At 38.3% G+C, this 20,347-nt stretch overlaps 1 long non-coding RNA gene across 1 annotated transcript in view; it reads left to right on the plus strand.

The window, feature by feature from the left end:
- LOC102457035 (uncharacterized) overlaps window positions 1-19,032 on the plus strand; it is a 194,956-nt gene extending 175,924 nt beyond the window's left edge. The window contains exon 4 of the long non-coding RNA XR_012904098.1: window positions 18,315-19,032. This is a non-coding gene — a long non-coding RNA (uncharacterized LOC102457035). The remainder of the gene's footprint in view (window positions 1-18,314) is intronic.
- Window positions 19,033-20,347: the final 1,315 nt, after the last annotated feature.

Here is a 20,347-nt window from a genome sequence, read left to right on the forward strand (position 1 = left end):
TGAAAAAATAAAATAAAATATCAGCAAAAAGCATTTTTAGAATTTTTGACAAAACTTTTCAGTTGAAATGTCAGTTTTGAATGTTGACCAAACTGTAAGCTGGTCAAAAATGGAGGAAATAACATGAATTTTTGAATATTTTTATCAGCGATGGCAAAAAAATAATCATGAGTAATTAATACTCAAGAAAATATTCTTTTTGGATAAACTGTACAAATTTCACAATTTGTGAAGAATTTAGTTACCAGGAAGTTTCAAGGAGATCAGCTGGAAAAAAAGGCTGTACTCTATTAATATAATGAACATATACATAAAGACCAAAGACATAAGCAAAATTTCCATTATCTACAGAAGATCCGGGTTTAGCTCTGGATTTGGATATGCTAAACTATACAAACATAAAATGAACAATTGGGGTCTGTCTGAATTTCCAATCCGTAGACCCATGGATGCTTATGGCCTCATGGTATCAGCTCCCAAGAAATACAAAAACAGCAATTACTTGTAAGTACTATTTATTGCCAGTTCATTACTTTATTACTCAGATATGTTTTTATTTTTAAAGTGAATTACTTAAAACTTTCTAAGTCACTTTTCCTCATTTAAGATTAAAGTTATAAACTAATCAGTTTTTGATTTATCACAGAGCATGAAAGCACTAACTTTGTAAAAGGTACTTTTTATATTTAAATAGCTTAAAACAACTCATTGTTTTCCTTTAAAACTTCTGAAAATTCACCTTTGAGATAAAATAGTTTGAGAAAATTTAGTCTCAAAATAAAACATTTCCAGAAAGCTACCAGGGAGTGAACATGGTTGACATTAATGAAGCTGGCTGATCTGACCCTTAAAATTAAATGATTCTTTTAGGTATGTTTTGGTGAGTCTGAACTAGGAAGACAATTGGTGAGATGATTTGACTCTACAGGTAGCTTGGGTTTGTTGTGTGTTTGTTTAAACATTTTAAGCAAAGTATTAATTACATTTTTAATAAGAAAAATCTGTGCTTTTGTGAGTGAGGGGGAATTCTTTGGAATTGTATATGGTTTTGTTTGTTACATTAAAAAAGACTAAATTACAGTTTACCTTAAATTTTTTCACAGATTATACATTCTATTCAATGTATATTGCTCTCCTGTGGGAGTGTGTGCAAGCTGACTGATGGATTTTGCTGTTTGGTTTGTTTCTGAAGGGTATTTGTACACTTGTGATTGATTCTACGCATTTTCAAAAGATGAATTATTTCATTACTTTAAGAGCTGAAATGATACTAGCTGAAATGCTCATCTTTCCCTAGTGTGAGGCTAGATCACTGAAGCATGGGAGAGAGGGAGGGAGGCATCCAGATACCTAGATGCAGCACTGTGTATGCCCAGAGACATAAACTTAGGTGCTGAGGGAATACCATGAATATTTAGGCCCCAAGTGAGTTTAGGTACCTATGGAATTCAGTAGCTCAAAACTTGTATAGGCACCTAACCTTAGGCATCTAAGTCTGGGGTTTAGGTCACTAAGTACCTTTGTTAATTCCACCATCAGATACTGCAGTGAAAAGGATAATATAAGAATCTATACAGATTAAAATAAAGGCATTTCACCTTCCTTTCCTTTATTTGTATTTCCCATCTTGATACCATCTACATGTTTTGTTAGTCTTTAAAGTGCTACCATACTATTTGTTGTTTTTTTAAGTTTATCGTGTACAGACTAACTTGGTTACCCCCTAAAGCTTTTGTATTTACTAATATTGCATTCACATGCTATCATGCTATTGTCAGTATGTCCATTATAAATCCTAAATGTGGATGAATGCTTAATAATAAAATAATATATTACACTTAATAGTTCCATAATGGCATCTAAACATAATTATAAACCAAATTATTTACAAATATTAATTATGAAGCCTCACAGCAGCTCTAACAAGTATTTATGCTGGTATTCGACTTGCAGTTTGATAATTTGGCACACAACATTCAAAAAGTGGGAGGTGCCAAAAAGGTAATAAGAGCAGCTTCACAAACACGAAAAAGAGGGACGATCTTTCTTCTGTTCCTTCTCTAAACACTTAGGGCATGTATAGACTGCAGAGCTTTTCTGGGATACCAAGGTATCCCAGAAAAGCTCCGCTGCGTCCAAGGAATGTGTCCACTTTTCAAAAAAAAAATGTTGGAAAAGCGGATGCATTTTGTCGGCATCCCGGTAAACCTTGTTTTATGAGGAAGAAGAGATGTTCCGAAAGAGGGTTTATTCCGAAATTTGGCTCCATATAGATGGGCCAAATTTCGGAAAGCCTCTTTCAGAAGTAAATCGGAAAAAGATATGCAATTTGTTTACCGCAAATAGCATTTATTTTTCCAATTTATTTTTCTAGTCTAAGGCTTCATTCATGTGATGAAATCAATGGCGATTCCTTTGGGCAAAAGGGTCGAGTGATGTGGATTTGACTGCTGAATCAGAGCCTTAAATTTGGAGACAGATTGAAGGTAATAATAATGAGAGTGGGAACAGGGGAAGAGAGGGCAAGGGTTGTAAAGATAAGCTTATGTGATCAGTTGGGGAATGTCCATATTGTTGGTATAACCTAGGTCTCCTTATTGTACTTTGTCCACCAGATCATTCCTCCCTTCTCACATGAAACTCATAATAAAATAAAATAAAAGTACCATGTTGACTTAAAAGTTTCTCATGTCGACTAATGAACCCAGCTCCTAATATGAAATTTGACTATTGCTAATTCCCTGTGGAAATGAGCCAAAGATTTATTTTGCCAAGTTCTGATTTAATCTTGGGAACATTCTAATGGGAGGACATGCCTTGTGATCTCAAATTGTACCCATTTTCAGATCTTTTAAGAAGAAAGTTTATATGGCTTGGAAAGAGGCCTGTGAACTGCTCTATACACAAAAACATACCAGTGATTTAATGAAGAAGTAAGCTGGGTGGTCCAAGTCTCCATTTCACAAAAACAACTATTACATGGAGATGGACTAATGCTTAGCAAAAATATTTGGGCAGAAAGTTATAGATAGATGCCTATTTTTTCTTTTCTTTTTTAAAATAAATATTCCTCCTTCTCATTGTGGAATAAAGTAAAAAGTTCAGGAATGGGGCTAGTCCCAGGAAGGTGCAGAAACAGGCAAACTATTACTAATACCTTTTAAACTTTTATTAAAGGACTGCTACGTATAAATTATTATTTTATCAATTTTGTACATATGTAGGCACCAAATAATTATTAGAGTGACTAATAAGCAAAATGCAATACAGTAAAGAAAATTCTTTGAGGTTTCTCTAAATCCCAATAGTTGTAACAAGGGACCAGAGATTATTACAGTTACATTTACATCAGTCTTACTTATAAGACTAATCATTTATCTAAAACTCTTCACACTACTACTTAACAATATCTCTAAACAATTGCAGATAACAATACTTACATTTACAGACACACAAACTACAACAACAACAACATATTTGGTATACATTATGTTTGCTATACGTTACGCTCTACAGGAACTCATTTGGTTCGGTGAGCAGGAGGTGGCCCTTGGGTGATTAGTCCTTGGACCTGGCTCGTATTCTGCCTTCCAATGTTTATTCGGGATTCCTCAATTTGATATAGGAGGGGAAGCTGTTTTATGGAGAAAGCTTTTGCGTGCTTTTTGTGATAAGCTAGCAGACACTGTCTGTTAATTGACAGGAGTAAGGGGATGAGATGGTTTCCTGTTTTTCCCTTTCTGCCTTATCAGGCATGGCACAACCAGCACGAACTTTACATGAACTTCTCATGTTTGGTTTAGGTTCCTGTTCTTCACTGATCTTTAAGTTACGTAGTGTAAGGTTTTTCCATCAAGGGGAAGTTGACCTGTTGCTTGGATGGCAATACGCACGAGAGGCCTGGCCAGCAAAGAGCCTGCTTTCACATTCATGTAGTACACAGTGGGGCTTTCTTGTCAGAAATGCCCACAAATGTATGAGAATGTAGAGAAACTGTTTGGGGCACAGTAGGAAGAATGGAAATGAAATGAGCCCAACTTCAGTGTGTGCTTGTTCCCATCAGAGCAGAATTATCTTGGAGAAGCTCTACTGTTGGATATGATCTCTAAAATGTAAGGTGCAAGACCTTCCCCCCAGGTTATTCAGTTACATAGCTTACTAAAGAAAAATTCAATGTCAATATTGTGTAATAACAGAGTGAAATCCAAGCCCTATTGAAGTTAGTAGCAAAACCTTCATTGATTTCAATGGGGCCAGGATTTCACCCTGAGAAAAGATCCATTTCTATATTACTTGTAATTTTGAATAAGTTTTGAGCTAATAGGCAACACTGAATGTTTGGTTTATGCCTAATTTGATTTAGATTGCCGTTGCAGATGTTTGTAGAGCAGGTTTCAGGAATGATTTAAACTCATCATGGGCAGGGAGGTTTGTCCTAAGTATTTGGAGGGTCCAGCTAATCCACAAGCAAGGGTCTAACCATGTGACCCCCAAAGCAGGTATATAGACTCTTAATAAACACAACCATGCTAGTCTGCTCAGTGCTACCATCTTGTTGGATGCTCCCTGCTAGTTCTAACAGACTACTCCTGCCCTTGCAGCAGCCTGTGCTTGCTTAACCCATGGCCAATTGCTTGGCAGTCCAGAAGCTACTAAAGTTAGTCATTTAATATGAGTAGTTTTGGTTAACTTTTTCAGTATGTCTTGGGATACTGGGGAACCTCCAGAGGACTAACAGAAAGCTAATGTTGTTCCAGCATTGGAAAGAATACACAGGATGACCTGAATAATTATAGCCCTGTGAGCCTAACTTCTATACAAGGCAAAATAATAGCTGATATGGAACTTGATTAATAAATTAAAGGAGGCTATTATAATTAATGTGATTAACATGGATTTATGGAAAATAGATCTTGTCCAACTAACTTTCATAATATTTCACGTTTGAATAATACAGTTAATAGTGGTATAGTAGACCGAGACTTCTTTAAAGCATTTGACTTGATATTACAGGTTATTTTGATTAAGAAACTATTATCAAAGAAAATCAATATGGCACACATTACATGGATTAAAAACTGACTAATTGATAGGTCTCACTGGTATTGTAAATAGGGTATCATCATCAAAGGGGTGTGTCTCTAAGGGCATCATTGCAATAATCTGTTCTTGGTCCCCCAGGATACTTATTTTTATTAATGACCTGGAAGAAATGATAAAATCTTCAATGAAGAAATTTGGAGAAGAGACTAAGATTGGGGGGTTGGAAGGAAGGAAGAGAACAGGTTACTGACCAAGAGCAATTAGTCAGTAATGAGCAATGGGATCATAGGCACTAATTCCATGGATTCTCTGGGGCTGGAGCACCCATCAGGAAAAATTAGCAGTTGCTTTATACTCACCAGCAGTCAACGAGGAGTAACGGTAGTTTGGAATAGGAAGCCTAATCCAAACTACCTTGTCCGTGCCACGTGTAGCCGTGGGGCATGGAGTCCGCACTAGCGGACATTTTAAAATGGCGGCGCTCGGCAATATGCAAATGAAGCCCGGGAAATTCAAATCCCGGGCTTCATTTGCAACTCCGTTTGCCTACATTACCACCCTAGTTCGAACTAGGGTGGTAGTGTAGACATACCCCAGGGCTACGTCTACACTGGCCCCTTTTCCGGAAGGGGCATGTAAATTTCACTAGTCGTCGTAGGAAGTAGGAAGTAGGAATAAGAGCCTCCGGAAAAGGGCACTTTTTCCGGAGGATCGGGGCCAGTCTAGACGCTCTTTTTTTAAAAGCCGGAAAAAAGCGGCGGACATTTTTATTTAAATGCCGCGGGGGATATTTAAATCCCCCGCGGATTTCCCTACGACGACTAGTGAAATTTACATGCCCCTTCCGGAAAAGGGGCCAGTGTAGACATAGCCCCCCAGTTGTTTTGCCATGTTCAGGATGCTCCCAGAGGGAGAGAGTGGAGCAAGGATGCAGTGTGTTTGGGGGAATAGGCGATGTGGGGGCAAAGGTTTAGAGGAAGAGGTAGAGTGGGGTGGGGCCAGAACCAGGAACGGAGGAGAGAGGTCAAGCACCCACGGCTAGAGGAAACATCTGTGCCTGTGATTTGGATAGCTTAATAACCAAGGTGCAAGCAGGTACATGTTTCAGTGTGGTCAAATATAAAGTCATATCTAGGACTAGGTCATACTGAAAGGAAGGAGGCTCTATCCTCTGAAGCAGTGCCTCTGAAAAGAACTTGAGCATCTGGTGCAATGGTGAGGGCTCGTTTCCTTGGATGCATGAACAAGCTAATATTGAGCAGGAGTAGAGCGGTTGTATTACCTCCATACTTGACACTGGTGTAACTTCTACTGAAATGATGTGTTCAGTTCTGGTGTTTACAATTCCAAAAGGATGGTGATAAATTGGATAGAGAAAAGCCACTATAATTACAGGATTATAGTGAAATATTCAAGGAGCTCAATCTATTTAGCTCACATTCTCTAAGTACCCACATAGGGTAATTTGATAATAGATGGGCCTAGTCTAGCATAAAATGATAAAATTAGATCCAATAGCTGGAATCAGAAACTAGGCAAATTCAGACTATGAATAAGGTGCATATTTTCAACAGTAAAGATAACTAATGACCGGAATAATTTACCAAGACTTGTGGTGGCTTACTAATAATTTTTAAATCAAGACATGATATTTTTAAAGATATGCTCTAGTTCAAACAGGAATTAATTCAGAAAGTCCAAATGCCTGCATTAGACAGCAAGTCAGACCAGATTATCTCAGTCATCCCTTCTGGTTTCATAATCTATAAAATCATTTTCAACCTTTTCTTTCATAGAGCAGATAACAGAACTTGCTGTTCTGTTACATCGTCTTATTACTGGATCAGAACCTCCTTTTCTTTCCCTTTGCAATTCTTTTCACCAACATAAAAATGCTATTAACTCTCCTGTTTTTCTAAGACACTTAAGCCTGCCTGTATCTCCTCTCTCTGTTACTTGTATATCTCATTTCACAAATCTGTTAAAAACATACTTTTTCTCCCGGTCTGATATTTGTTTATCCTTTTTCTCCCCTCTATTATATTAATTGTTCTTTAATTATATAACTCAATGGTTTTTAAACTTTTTTTCATTTGCAGACTCCTAAAATATTTCAAAGGGATGTGCAGACCCCATAGAAAATCTTAAACATGGTCTATAGACTCCAGAGGGTTTAGGGACCACAGGTTGAAAAGCACTGTTCTGTGATGACAGCAATATTTTGTGGACCATTTAGACATAGTCTGTGTCAGAGGCAATGTGTGGGTGAGGGGGGGGGGGTATGTGGGGTCACATGGCCCCTCCCAGATTGCTGTCAGATGCTATGGCCAGGCCCACCTCCTTTTGTGGCAGCTGAGATTGTGAATTGTGTTGGACGGGAGGAGACAGCGGCAGGAGCAGAGGAACAGCTGAGAGCTGCATGGAGAGGCTGCTGCTTTCTGAAAAGTGAGTGGCTCTGATGGGGGAGGAGATCTGTGGCGTGGCTTGGGCTTTTTCCATATTGTGCTCCCCTACTGTCAGTAGGTATGAATTGTCTATGGTCTGTGACCCCCAGGGTTCCACAGACTATAGGTTAAAAACCACTGCTCTAACTGTATTACACTGTAAAATGTTTTGGATATAATGTGAAAGGCACTACAAATAACAAAACACTTATTGCACTATATTAAGTTGGTCTTTGTGTCTCCCCTCACTGCAAGAAACCTATCTTAACTATCGTATGCATAAGATAATGCTTGCTATTGGAGGAAAGGTTAAGGACACTAATGGAAAAGTGGATTGGAAATGAATTAATCTCAAGTTCACCCCGTAGGTAAATTTTATCTATTTTAGGGTTTTATACTCTGATCACCTAGTGGTAATAACCAATCACATCACCCAGTAATTGAGTGTTCTTGCATCTTTAAGTGTATGTCTACTCTGCAGAGATATTTCAGAATACTGTGTCTACTGAAGCAGCCCATTATTTCAAAATAGATTTCAAAATAACAAACAGCTTATTCTGATATCCCAGTAACCCTTATTCCATAAGGGTTAAGGGGAATTTTGGAATGGCGAGTTATTTCAAAATTTGGTGCTATGTAGACAGCGCCAAATTACAAAATAAGCTATTTCAAAATAGCATTGAAATAAACTACACAATTTGTGTAGCACAAATTGTGTATCTTATTCTGAGCTAAGGGTGCTGTATAGATGAACTCTAAGGGTGTGTCTAGACTACAGGGTTTTGTTGACAAAAGTGCATCTACACTACCGTCGAGTTCCAGTAAGTCGACAGAACACGGCAGTTTTGTCGACAGCGGTAAACCTAATTCTACGAGGAATAGCGCCTTTATTCGACAGAATTATGTCGAAAAAAGGCACTATTGCATCCACACTGTGCTTTTTCAAAAGAGAGCATCTAGACTCTCTGTCGAAAAAGCGGCTTGCTTTGTTGACAGAATTTGCTGTACTCTAGAGGCTTTGTAGACAGTCTCTGTTGACAAAAGCCTGTAGTCTAGACATACAAGAACAAAGCTATTGAAAACTGGTTCATAGATGTTATGAGCTAGACAAGAAGCACAGAAACATGTCTTGAAGTATACACCTTTTCAGGGTTTAGCAGGGTGAGTCCCAGCCATCCCCTAAGTTGCTGTTATTACTGTTGTGCTCTTTTTCCACTTCACAGAAAGTGGCATAAGCAGGAATACTATCCCTTCTGTAGATGTGCTAGACCTTTGTGACCTTTCTTTGCAATCCCTAGCATCTCTCTGCCCTGCATTTCCCACAAGAAAGGACGTCATTTAAATGACTTTCTGTTCTAACATCAGTTGGATTCCTGTATCATTTTTTTAAACGTTTTCCCTCTAAAACATAGAGATGTTATCAAAGAAAGAGATTACACTTTAATGGCATTGGCAGTAAATGTTTTTTCTTCTCAGTTCTCAAATACGTTTAAAGGACTTGTGTCCCATGTTATCTTTGCTCTTGCAATATGTCCCTGTGGAACCAATGTGGTTTTTTGTTTTGTTTTTTATTTCAGTCATAATTGTTTTCCTTAAGTAAACGTATTACTTTTGTGAAAGATGCCAGATTAAAGATAGTGAAGTCCCCTTTATCTAGTAGAGATAATAGAATAGTAAAACACAGACCAATGAAGCATACGTTTGCCTACAGCAACAGATTGCTATGCCTTCATCCTAACCTGGAGGCAACACTCTGATGAGAAAGTAGTTCAGAGGCCATGCTCAGGTGGACTTTCTAGTGCAAGTGCCAACAAGAATGCCAATTAATTTGCTGCTGGTTTTTATGATGGCATCAGCACTTTAGCAGGAGCTGAGCTGAGACCTTTAATGTGACATACATACACAAAGTTCAAACTTTTTTTTTTTTAGAAAAAAGATTCATAGGAGATTTGCCCTCTGCTTCTCTGCCTACCCAACAAAATATCTGTCTCCCTCAGCTCTAATTAGCTCCCTGTCAACATTCAGCCTTGCACAGAGTGACTGTAGGGACTCATTAGTGATTAGGGCCGTAGTATAGAATAGAATTAATACATTCATAATAAATTCAAAGACTGATGTGCCCATTGCCACTTTTCCTGCTTATCTTGACCGCTAATGAATACTGTTCTCTCTAGTGCTCCTGCTGTCTCTGGAGTGGATACAAGGCAGCAGCAGTGCTAATGAAAACAATGCTCTGACGCACCCTCACTTGTTTGCCCCAGTCCTCTTGTTGCTGCCCTACACTTAGAGTAGGTGATGCTACCAAAGATGCCATCTCACAAATGGCTCTCTAGTTGCATTGTCTCCGCAAATACGTAGCTTGCCCCCATTCACATTCACAGTGGTGGACTAGTTACTTGAAACTCATCAGATGGGTCACTCAACTGACTTTTGATTTTTGACCAATGCTGAAGCCCACTTCATTCGAACTGGTGACCTAGATGGAAAAGGCTCCATATCCAATCCCTGTTCTGTGAGTCATCCAGTTACATAGGAACTAGCATTCTGAGTGTGATGGGGGGAAAATGCTACTGACAAAGTTGTTACTGATGATTTTGTTGCTTTGAATATATATAGTCTGTTGATTTTTAAGTAGAATTTCCGATGCATTCCCCTATTCTATTAAAGATCACAGTTCTCTTCAGAATGGTGTGTTTTCCTGAATAAAATACAATCACTCTTCTGCTTTCCAACAGAGTGACAGATAAAAGCTACATTTAGCAACAGTGGCGTGGAATTTACAGTCTCATGCTTGCATAACACTGCAGCTGTAGCATGATCAGGTCGGCCAACTTTAGCTCCAGTGTGCATTCTGGCAAGAGAAGAAAAACTTTAAGATGGGAGCAGAGGGAAAAAGAAGATGTGAGAAATTTTTAGGAAAAGCAAAAGTGTGGGAAGTTACAGACTGGGGTTACTTAGTGTCCCATATAGAAATATTGGGCCCAATCCTGAGTCTTTAGCTCCAGAGGAGAACAATGGGAATTGAAGAATCTCAAGGTCTTGGAAGGAGATGGGGGAGGGGAGAAAGGCACCCAAGCTTAAAATATTGACTTTAAAGTTTAGTATGGTAACATTTTGGGTTAAGAAAGGATTGAAATGGTTATGAATTATTTCTAATTCCCCCCACACACAAATTTTTGGCTCACTCCACATGATTCTGACATATCACAGCCCTTTACACTGGGTCTGCTAAACATTACAGTAACTTATTTTGTGCTAGATGTTACAATGCACACTGGGTGAACACCCAGTCACATTATTTATAAATCAATCCCATATTTGCTCAAACCAACTGGATTCTTCAATAATCCAGCACAAGTTATACAAAGAAGTGTCACTCCATCACTGGAAACATTATTTGAATTTGATATCAGATAATGAAAATGAACTAGAAGAGAAACCAAGACACGGGAGAGGAAGACACAAGATACTACTATGGTATATCATTCTAAGCAAATGAGAATGTTTTGGAATTAATGGTCTCCATGTGACTCAATCATTACATAACAAACAGAGTAGATGCCTTTTTTTTCCAGTTAAGCTGAGCTGAAGCATACAGGGCAGACAGTCATGAACTTAAAAAGTAGGTCAGATAAGTGGAATGTTTAAAATCTTAACCAACTTATAGTAAGAATTTAAAATAACAGATATAAGGCTTGATGGACATAACACAAACAGCAACAGATTATACAGTTTAACTGGGAGTATTTTTCCTGCTTCACCAACATTTCAGTTGCATATAGAACTACAAAACTGTGTTGTCCAAAGGAATGACTCCCGTCATTGTAATTATTGATGTTTTCATCCCATCCATGAATCAAGATTTCATATAAAACTGTAAATCTGTACTCCTTCCAGTAAATCTGTTTTTTCCCTTTGAAGCAAAAATTTGGCCTGAGACTAAAGAATATATCATATTCTGATGAATAATGCTTTACATCAGTGTAGCATCTGCTTAATGTTAAATTATGGTTTCATAACATGTGCTGTCTAATGTGTCCTGTAAAATGTAGGCTACACAACCTTCTGAAACAATTGGGATAATACAATCAATCAATGAGTCTGTCCTGCTTGGCAGCTGCCCACAAGACATTTATGTAGCTAATTGTTCTTAATTTTTTAATCACATTTAGTGATTTATATATAAATGGTAGACTCACTGAAATCACTGGCAAAACTCCGATTGACTTCAAAAGAAGTAGGAGCTGGCCGTACATTTCTAAAGTTCCTGAACTTAAGCACCAAGGAGCTTATACTGCAGAAATCCAGAGAAACAATGGGGAGAACTAGCAATGAAAATACTTCTCTTTCAAGATTATGCTTGTGATGTGGTTGCAATGAGGACAGCTTTTAACCAAGAAAAACAGTTGACCGGGAAGATATAATTGGCATGTTTTATGAAATACCCAGCAAACTGCATATTAAAAATGGTAAAAAGATAGAACCATTCCGTTCCCTTCAAAAGGCAGAAATATCTCTCAAAAATCTGCAAACTCTTTTCTTGCAAAGGGAAACATGGAATAATCCAAGGCTATGTCTACACTGGCAGCTTCTTGCGCAAGAACAGTCGTTCCTGTGCAAAACCTTGCTGGCTGTCTACACTGCACACACGTTCTTGTGCAAGTAGATTTACAGTATAGCGTTGTAAAACAGGGCTTCTTCTGGAAGAGTTATTCCTCTCCCCATGATGAATAAGCTCTCTTGTGCGAGAGCTCTTCCACAAAACTCTTTCTGACTCTTGTAGAAAACTTTTTGCGCAAGAACTCTTCCGCAAAACAGTTCTTATGCAAGAAACTGCCAGTGTAGACATAGCCAAATTGTATGGAATTTATGTTCTGCTCTCTGAGATCTGATATGGTTTCTCTAAACTTAGTTCCTTTTTCTCTTTTCTTTTCTTTTCTTTTCTTTTCTTTTCTTTTCTTTTCTTTTCTTTTCTTTTCTTTTCTTTTCTTTTCTTTTCTTTTCTTTTCTTTCATTGAGATTAAAGGGTAATTATCAGTTTAGTTCCAATTGCCTTAAACTCATGGGAAGGGTGCATCAATGTAAAATCTATTGTTTGATTAGTAAGTACATTTAAATCTCTATTATCATTGCTTTGTTAAGGGGTGGGCAAATACAGCCTGTGGGCCAGATTCCACCAAATTCTGTCACTGATTGTGGCATTGGTATTCTTGTTATATTTAGCTCCTATACATATGTCTGTTAGGCCTCAAAGGTATGCCCCCCAAACTAATGTGGAGTTTAAATACCTCTCTGCTATTTGATACATAATTTGTTAACTCTGTCCAGCAGGAGTTAGAACTGTTATTTAAAACAAATGCCTCCACTGCTATTGTCATACTTTGGGATACCTTTAAAGTCCTCATCAAAGGCCATATAATCTCTTATGTCACTTTAAAAAAAAGAAACATGGAGAACATTGAATTGATACCCTCGCAAAGGAAATTAAGACCTTGATGTAGTTTGTACATCAGCCCCTTCTCCTGAGAGAAACTCAGAACCTCACCAATCTAAGATATGAAATTAACTAACTTCTGTCCCAAAGGCTGAGTTTGCTTTATTTCGTTAGAAGCAAAACTACTGGGAATCTGGTGAGAGAGCTGGCAAGCTGTTGGCAAACAGACTTAAGCAAAAGACTAAAAAGTAAAATTGCTTTTATTTGTGATAGTAACAATAAATTACAGTATACACAACACAATTAATAAATAATTTCAACAGCTTTATTCAAAACTATATTTAGCCCAAAAAGGAGATGTACTAGATAACATTTTTAGTGGATTGTCTCAGACTCAGATTTCTGATTCTTAAAAGGAACTTTTAGATACCCCTCTAGAAATCATGACATTGATTTAAGCTACACAAGAAATGAAGGCTGGAAAGACTCCTCAGACAGATGGGTTCCCAAATGAATTTTACAAGTAGTTCTTTGAAATTTTAACACCTAGATTATTGAAGTTCAGTGAGGCCAAGAGTGAGCAGACTCTCCTGCCTACAGTAAGGCCTGGTCTACACTAGGACCTTAGTCCGAAATTAGCCCCCAAAGTCAATTTTGTAAGCAATGCGTCTACACTACCAAGCCCGTTATTCCAGAATAAGGAGCTGTGGAATTCAAACTCTGTAGTCCTGCTTTTCATGAGGAATAACACTATTCCAGAACTTGTAAGTCTGAAATAAGACTAGTGTGGATGCTCTGGTGCCGCTAATTCGAACTAATTGGCCCCTGGATGCCTCCTGCAGTTCCCTAGAGTGCTTCATGGGTCTCTGAGTTTGAGGTAGCATGTTCCTATTAATGGAGCCTGCCTCATACTACATTTGATTCTCCCCATAGTGAGGACACAGAACTTCAAATTTGTAAAATCGGGTGCCCAGAAGTCGAATTTAGTAAATTTGAAATAATCTCCTCGTGTAGACATGGCCTAAGGAGAACCTGTAATTTCAGATATCCCTAAACCTTTAAAGACCTTGCAGTATGTAGTAATTACAGTCCAATTTCTTATGCCGATTGTATCATTAAGATTTAAGCTAAAGCTCTTGCTGTGCAATTGGACATATGTTGCACACATAAATCAGGTAGGCATCCTTTGTAACACATGGCTCAGCTAATTTGTGTTAATGTAATTTAATTGATGTGCTTCAAGAAATTCTAAAGACTGCTTAGCTGTCATTTCTGTAGATGCCAAAAAAGGCCATGCAGCATGGAACTGTCTTTTTGATGTGCTAGCAAAATCTGGATTTAGTAACTAATGTATTTTATTGCTTGAATTGAGCTTTTATACTCTAACTAGACTTCTAGGGTGGTTACTAATGGTATTATTTCTGACCCATTTCCTTTATGGAGATGTATGATATAGCGCTGCATTCTCTCTCCTCTTCTGCTTGATTGAGTTCTAAAACCTTTAGCCATTGCTATCTGAGTAAATCAACATATTCATGGTATCAAAGGGCTGAAATAGAGCTCAAAATTATGCTCAGTGTGGATAATGCTCTTGAATTAGTAGTTAAGATTGAGGTTGGCATTCCAAACGTTTGAACCATTGCTAATAATTTTGGAACTACTCTCAGGTAATAAAATTAATTGGTACAAATCAGGAATCTTAGGCTGTGTCTAGACTACATGTCTCTGTCGGCAGAGGCATGTAGATTAGACACATAGGCAAAGGCAAATGAAGCCGCGATTTAAATGATCGCGGCCTCATTTAAATTTACATGGCTGCTGCGCTGAGCCGACAAACAGTTATCAGCTGTTTGTCGGCTCGTGCGCTAGTCTGGACGTTCTCCCTGTCGACATCAAAGCCCTTTGTCAGCAGCCCCGGTAAACGAGGAATAAAGGGGCTGCCATCAAAGGGCTTTAATGTCGACAGGGGGAACGTCCAGACTAGCACGCGAGCCGACAAAAAAGCTGATCAGCTGTTTGTCGGCTCAGCGCGGCAGCCATGTAAATGGAAATGACTACATGCCGACAGAGGCATGTAGTCTAGACACAGCCTTAGGCATTAACAAATATGCTCTCAAAGGGGCTTTTCTCAAATTAGGACTTTCAACAGCAATACTCCTATATGAAATATTTAGGAATACTGGTTCCCCCAAAATTCTCAGGACATCCCTGAATCAATTATTGTCCAAATGGCTAATGAGTTGGAGAGATGGAGTTTATTAAATCCTCAGTTTGTGGAGTAAAATTACTATATTCAAAATGAATGTCCTTCCAATGATTTTGTATGCCCTGAACATATCCTTATTTATATTCCTCAATACTCATTTTGAGAAATTCCGTATTTTCAAACATGTTCTTTTAAAGGGTGAAGGTCAGAAATCTAGACTGGCTCTGAGGAAACCATGGCTTTTCCTATCTCTGGGATGATTTCGTTTTCCAGGTTTCCAGATTTTGTTTTACAGGGCATTATCATAATGCCCTTTTGTTAAGACAGGTGACCTTGTGACTGTTAAATATGACCCCACAGACTCCACTCTGGGTTCTGGGTTCAGGTTGAATGAGAATATACCCTCTTACCTTTTCAGTCATCGAATGGTCAAATTATTTACAGATTTGATGACTCCAGAGCTCCCATAATAATGGCTGCGAGGCAAGTGTGGTAAAACTTGGCTAAAACATTATTCTTTCAGCATTTATTCCATCCTTAAAATCAGTGACTAAACCTTGATATGGAGCATTGGCTAGACAGAGAAATTATGACTATTGCAGCTAGCTGACAATACATATAAACTAATTATAAATCAGCAACAATTTGGTTTGCTCTGCTCTGTGGCATGTAAATATCTTCAGTTAAAGAATTATCACTAAAAAATTAATCCTGCAAAGATGGAAAGTCAGTCCCCATCAGTTATTGATGGCTGAGCAATACGGCTGACTTCACAGTTAAGAAACAACTGGCATTCTATAGAAAGGGTATGCCTGAAAAATTCAAAGCAATTTGGGCTAACATTTTAAGGGTCTGTGATTAATACAGACCTTAAAGATAGGTATGTTGCTTCTTCTCCCCTTCCTTTATCCAAACCTTCTTTATTTACTTTGTGTATTATGATGAATCTGGCATTTTGGTATATTTGTGGTATTTTGAAAAATTAATAAAAAATTACAAATAATCATACAAAATCAGTGTACTCTTGTTATATATATATATATATATATACAGGGCTCAACAATTAGGGCAATCTACTCACCCATGGCGAGTAGATTTTAGCCCGGCACGGCACCACAACGCGATCAACGCATGCATAGCGTGGTCTGCACATGCGCAGCATGCCAAAGCACGCGGCTGGCGAACGGGGCTCGCCGCCACTTGTCAAGCTGTGTGTGTGTGTGTGTGTGTGTATAGTATTGCTACATATCGTGTCTTAAATCCTAATAAAATGCAATAGACCAAACTATTAAGATAAAAGCTTCTCTCACCTTAATTTCAGCTTACTAAGCATAAAAAATGGAAACTAGGCTTACTTTAGGATTAAGGTGTAGGATATATGAGGAAAGTTAGATTGTAGTTCTTTACACTGCAGGAAAAGAAAGCTCACCTGTCAACAGATGTGGGTAAGCACATTAAGGTAGAGCTGATCCCTGTACTTCTTGAGATTCTCTCAGAGTTCTCCCACATCATTCTCAGTTACTGGGAACAGCATAATGAATAGCTCCATGCTGAGGAATGTCAAAGCAGCACAGAAATATCTCCAGCCTTCCTCCTGCAGCAGCAGTCTGCCAGCTGCTGTGTTTCTAGCAGGGCAGAATGAGAGCATTTAAATGATTTGCACTTTTTTTTTAATTCCCCAAATGGAGCAGCTCACTTTGCTGTCAGATACTTCCCTGAGCTTTTAAAGGGGAAGGGAAGAGTGCATGCCTGCAGGGCAGCAGAAATCACAAAATACTGAGCAGAGCCAACAGGACAGGCATTGTGAGATACTGGCGAAGCCAGTTCTCTTGACAAAACAAACAACAGAATCCACACTGGCTCTTTGTCAACAATAAAGAGAGGTGGAAAGATAAAGGTCTCTTGTAGGGGTAGAGGCTTTTTTTTTGCCAAAAAGGGGTGTTTTCATGACAAAAGTTGCATTATAGTGTGTATGAGCTCTCTTTTTTTGTCAACAAAAGGCAGTTTTTGGTGACAAAATATGCCAGTGCAGAGCACTGACTGGCATCATACTCTGTGGTAGCCCCATTGAAATAAAATTTAGCTGCTATGCACTCTGCATACGTTTCTGGTCTCTTCTTAACAGCTCTTACTTAAGTAAATAGTCCTACTGCATTCAGAATTACATTCACTCTGCCTTTATTCATCCTTTACTCAGCTAGGAAACATAGTTTCTTGTTGTTCTCCTTTAGGCTTCATTTTTTCCTTTTGTTTCTCCCAGATTAATTATAATTAACCATTAAAAATGCTAATATATTTTAGAATGGCATCTGTTACATTTCAAAGTGTGTTGATGTTTATTAGCAAAGGCAAAAGAAAATATTCAGAAGTACTTCAAGAAATCAAGCTTTCTTGTACACTGTCCATAAAACAATATCCTTAAAGTCTCTTGTGCTAAACTTTGAAACAGAATTAACCATTATTTCCTTTTAGAAAATTAGTGGCCCATGAATGGAACATGTTAAACCTCGCAGAATGAAGTTTAAAGAATCTATTGTGTAGCTCCAAATGTTACCTTGATAAAGTAAGAGAGAAACTGTAAAGGAAATTGAAGAATAGAAGTATGCTTTAATTTACACCCAGCAGAGTGAAATACTTAATGTGATTAAAATTCTAGTATGGAAACTAATGTTCATCTAACACATCTGAACTTGTCAGGAAAAGAAAGGTGCAAATTAAAACTCCTCATTCTGTTCTAATCCTCTGTTCAGATAAGTGAAAGGTACAGGCAGCTGAATGAATGCTAAATAACAAAACAATTAGTTCCTGCAAGAGGTTAACACTGTCTGATGGTGAAGGTTAAGGGGAGACTTGATGACAGTCTATAAGTACCTACATGGAGAAAAACATTTGCGAATGAGCTCTGCTGTCTTGCAGAGAAAGGTATAATACTATTCAATGTGTGCAAGTTGAAGATATACAAATTCAGACTAGAAAAACAGAGTACATTTTTAACAGTTATGGGTAATTAACCATTGGAAGAATTTACCAAGGTTTGTAGTGGATTGTCAATCATTGTAATTTTATATAGAGATTGGATGTTTTTCTGGAAGTTATGCTTTAGGAACAGTTTTGGGAAACTTTTATGGCTTGGGTGACCCAGGAAGTCAGACTATATCAATAGTTTTAAATCTTTTTTCATTTGCAGATCCATAAAAATATTGAATGGAGGTGAAATCTCCATTGGAAATCTTAAACATGATCTGCAGACACCCAGGGGATCATGAACCACAGGCTGAAAACCACTGTTCAACTATCTTTTGTGGACCCAGACAGTCTTCAGATACCCAGGGATCTTTGGACCACAGGTTGAAAACTACCAGACTAAGTCATCTCAATGGTTCCTTCTAGCCTTGGAATCTAGGAACTTATAATGCTTGTTGTATATACAATTTTCTATGGTACTTTTTGTGAAAATATATTAGCAATATTCATAAAAGAGCAAAAAGCATTTGTATATGTAGCCTCTTCTGGACTGTTATGACCTACTTTACACAGAAAGAGAAATATTGTATAAAAATTGTATACAAAAATATTGTATACAATAGTGCAAAAATTAACATCAGGATTCAAAGGGAGGTGTAAAATCTTTAATGATGTAAACTTTCAACCTGTAAATGATTCAGTTGCGAGTTCTTGGTGTCTATTATATTGCAGTTATATAGGGTGCCCTAAAGGGCTTTGATTGTTGTTGAAGCTGTGTCAGTCCCAGGATATTAGCAGCAAGGTGAGTGAGGTTGTTGGAACAACTTGTGTCAGCGAGACACTAATAAAAGTTGGTTCAATAAGAAAGACTGTCTCAGCCACCTTGTCTCTATGGGTACGTCTAGACTACATGCCTCTGTCGCCAGAGGCATGTAGATTAGGCTACCAGACATAGGAAAATGAAGCGGCGATTTAAATATTCGCCGCTTCATTTAAATTTACATGGCTGCCGCGCTGAGCCGTCAAACAGCTGATAAGCTGTTTGTCGGCTCAGCGCGATAGTCTGGACGCGCGGGTGTCGACATCAAAGGTATTTGTCGACCACCCAGGTATACCTCATCCCAGGAGGGATACCTGGGTGGTCGACAAATACCTTTGATATCGACACCCGCGCGTCCAGACTATCGCGCTGAGCCGACAAACAGCTTATCAGCTGTTTGACGGCTCAGCGCGGCAGCCATGTAAATTTAAATGAAGCCGCGATTATTTAAATCGCCGCTTCATTTTCCTATGCCTGGTAGCCTAATCTACATGCCTCTGGCGACAGAGGCATGTAGTCTAGAAGTACCCTTTGATTATATGAAACAGAAGAGACGTTAATGTTTCCCATGGTTTGGAAAGTATATAGATCAGTGATGACTGTAGCGAAGAGGTACAAAGATGCTGGGGGGAAGGGATGGCAGTTAAATTTTTGACAGATTTTGTGTGATTTTGAAGTAAAAAGGGTGGGAAACACATATTAGTATTTTAATAGCAAAAAGCACCCAATGACTCCAATAGAAGCCCCATGCTGCTTGATACCGTACAAACATATGAGAAGATGCATAGGATCTGCCCTGAAGAACCTACTGTTAATATCATTGTTACATGCATAAGCATCACTCTTTTGTGGAGTCGCCATGCTGGAGTACCAAACCTGCCTGGTAGTTCCTGCACACTGTTCTGGGCATCCCATCATGGCTGAGACAGGCATTGTAGGTACTTCAGCTAATAAGGCTGTTTGGTTCTAACACTTAATAGTTCCCAAAATACACTTCCTGGCCAAATTACTTCCTATACATGTCCCAGGAAATGTGCTTATCTGACTGCTCCCAAAATTGTAAATTCTTGCGAATTTATTCCAACTCTCACAATATTTGGTGCTTTTCTTAAAGCCCCAGCTCCTCGAAGCACATGATTAGGTAAGAATTTCAGCTTTCATTTTTAAAAATTAAGTTTCTATCCCTTGTTATTGGGAAGAAAAGCTAAAAAATGTGATCCAAGTGAATCTTTGAGTCTCCAAAACAGAAGACAAATAAGGATAGTTTATTTCAAAATGTTAACAACGTGCATTTTAAACGAAATGCATGATTTTTTAATGGGTGGGGGCTGACATTCTTTTTGAATGCTTGGGATTTGCCCCACTCAAATTGCCTTCTCAGGTTCCTAGACCTTTTCCCTCCCGACCACTTCTGAGCAGGCAGGTAAAAGAATGGC

This window comes from Pelodiscus sinensis, chromosome 5, assembly GCF_049634645.1.
Source record: "Pelodiscus sinensis isolate JC-2024 chromosome 5, ASM4963464v1, whole genome shotgun sequence".
NCBI lineage: Eukaryota > Metazoa > Chordata > Testudines > Trionychidae > Pelodiscus > Pelodiscus sinensis.